Source organism: Lissotriton vulgaris, unplaced genomic scaffold (assembly GCF_964263255.1).
Source record: "Lissotriton vulgaris unplaced genomic scaffold, aLisVul1.2 SCAFFOLD_6422, whole genome shotgun sequence".
Lineage (NCBI taxonomy): Eukaryota > Metazoa > Chordata > Amphibia > Caudata > Salamandridae > Lissotriton > Lissotriton vulgaris.
Genome location: NW_028243477.1, coordinates 11833 through 14790, shown reverse-complemented (window position 1 = coordinate 14790; position 2958 = coordinate 11833).

Genomic DNA, 2958 nt, shown 5'->3' with positions numbered 1-2958 from the left:
TATCACCTCTTCTAGAACCCCTGCATCGACCCTCTGACGTTTCCTGGAAAAATTACCATGTAACACAATACCAAGCCCTGTCAGCTGAAACCCCCAAGGAATCGTGGGGCATATTATCAAGGGGGTTTATCTCCGCTTTTTTGGCTTTAAAAGCCATGAAAGCGGAGATAAAATTATCTCCCTATTACCAAGCTGTCGCTAACACCAGTTAGTGACAGCTAAAAGGAGATAGCGACCATCTTGGGCCCCGCTTTGCATGTCAGTGATACTTATCACTAATGACATGCAAAGTGGCGTGCCAAGATGTTAGCGACTGGAAACAGTCCCTAACATCGCTATCTCCTATTACCAACTTTTGGAGATATTCGCGCTAAGCGCGAATATCTCCAAAATCTAATACCTACCCTGAGCAGTTCTTAGCCATGTTATCCAATGGGAGGTGGATAACATGGCTAAGAGCATTTGCTCGATAATACATGAATATCGCTGACTTTTCTGCGATAATAGCAAGGTTTATCTGCGATAAAAATCGCCGATGTGCGGCGATAATTTTTGTCTCTAAATAAGTTAGAGACAAAAATTATCGCTAGTTGTTTGTAATATGCCCCCGGGTTTTTGCTTGCAGAAATCGGGAGGCTGGAGACTAGCACTGAAATCAGTAGTCACACGCCTGAATCGGGAGGGTTGGCATGTCTGAATTCTCTACAGCTGGGGCCATAAACTACATCCGCAGGGGTAGGTGATAGCCTGGGACCAGCCTGGCATCTAAAATGGCTGCCGTGCACGACAAAATTGTGGCATTGGAAAAAAGGCAAGATGGCGCAGCCGCTGGAAGAGATGTATCAACATATATCAGCCTCCTCGGCCACCCTCAGGAAACATAGGGGATTAGGATACGTCTCCCGCACCCCCTTATACCTAGTAATTTAATTAACGAAGCACAAAATGGCGAATTCCCGTTTCGCTACCAGTTTGCGGCCCAGTTCGCGGCCCGTGAAGCGCTTCTACCGTGAAAAATCTTTTTTTTTTTTTTTTTCCCCACGGGACCCTTTAATAACCCCAACAACATTCCTAGGGGGTCAAGAGGGTGATACCTTGCCCCCTTTCATTAAATTCCCCCTTCGTTTTTCACCTCTTCTTCTCTCTCGATCCTACCGAGAGACAAGATGGCGGCCGCTCCGGACTGTCACGCAGCAAAAAAAAAAAAGCTCACGCACAGCCGCTGGAAGAGATGTATCAACATATATCAGCCTCCTCAGCCACCCTCAGGAAACATAGGGGATTAGGATACGTCTCCCGCACCCCCTTATACCTAGTAATTTAATTAACGAAGCACAAAATGGCGAATTCCCGTTTCGCTACCAGTTTGCGGCCCAGTTCGCGGCCCGTGAAGCGCTTCTACCGTGAAAAATCATTTTTTTTTTCTTTTCCCCACGGGACCCTTTAATAACCCCAACAACATTCCTAGGGGGTCAAGAGGGGGATACCTTGCCCCCTTTCATTAAATTCCCCCTTCGTTTTTCACCTCTTCTTCTCTCTCGATCCTTCCGAGAGACAAGATGGCGGCCGCTCCGGACTGTTTAGAATGTTGACAGACACCGGAGAGCCAATCAGCTTTCTGCGCGCAAAGTTCCGAAACGCGAAAAGTAAGCGGACCGGATCGCTGCCCGGAGCGCTGTTACAGATATATATCTTGATTTAAACGTTAATTTCTCAAAGTCCACTGAAGCACATATATTGAGACCTAGCAAAGGCACATCGGGCTAACAGTCCCTACAATTTTGCCAAGTTTCGTGCAAATCCATTCAGCCGTTCGAGCTAAAAGTGAGTCCAACCGCCCTATGGAAAAATGAATGGGAAAAACGCGTTTTGGGACCCCCCTTCTTTCTCGGCCCCCCCTTGACGAAACCCCACCAAATTTTCAGGGGCTGCTCAGAAACAAAATGTGCCATTTTCCTGAAAATTTCAGCCGATTCCGTCCACAAACGCCAAAGTTATTAGACATAGAATTTTCAAAAATCCCATGGGGAAAAAATCCTAACTATATATACCTACTGGCGATAGCCAGTAGGTAATATATATATATATATATATATATATATATATATATATATATATATATATATATATATATATATATATATATAGTATAACTATAACATATGGGGCCATAATATCAAGAAAGGGCGATACATTATCGCCACTTTTATCAACAGGGAATTGCAGCGATAATGGGCTTGATGATATGCCCTTGTGTATTCCCATAGAAGCCCAGGTTAACATCAGAACCTGGGCTTCTATGGGAATTCACAAGGGCATATTATCAAGCCCATTTTCGCCGCTTTAGCGACAGTTTCCTGCCAATAAAAGAGGCGGAAATGTATCTTCCTTTCTTGATAATATGGCCCATAGTTAGTATATGATTCACCTATTGTATTGCTTACACAAGTGTTGTTAACAGCATTGACTTTAATACTAATCGTTTTTCTTCAGCTGTATCACCAATAACAGTTTTGACACTTCTGACAATGATCTACCATTTTTATTTGCTAGCTCATACAGAATGCCTGGTAAAGTCTCTGCTAATGGATTTTGACCTTGCACTATGATTTGTAATATGATGTTTTAGAGGTATTACATAACTTCCATGGGGTAATAGACCCTTGCAAATGAAGGAACATCTATTTTTACAGTTCACAGCCACTACTCTTGTCTGCACAATGGTTACATTAACAGCCACAGACAAGTAGTTGTGGCCACTTCTGCAATAAAAAAATGTATGCTGATATCACAAGGCACATTTTCTAATCCAATATCCAAATCTGCCTTGATGAAGTGAAAAAAGCAACTTGGACAATTTAATAGCATCTAATAGTACCAACGCAATTTTTGAGGGATTGACGAATTAATATAATTCTATGTATCTCATCTGACTTTGTTTAAAACCTGGCACTGAGA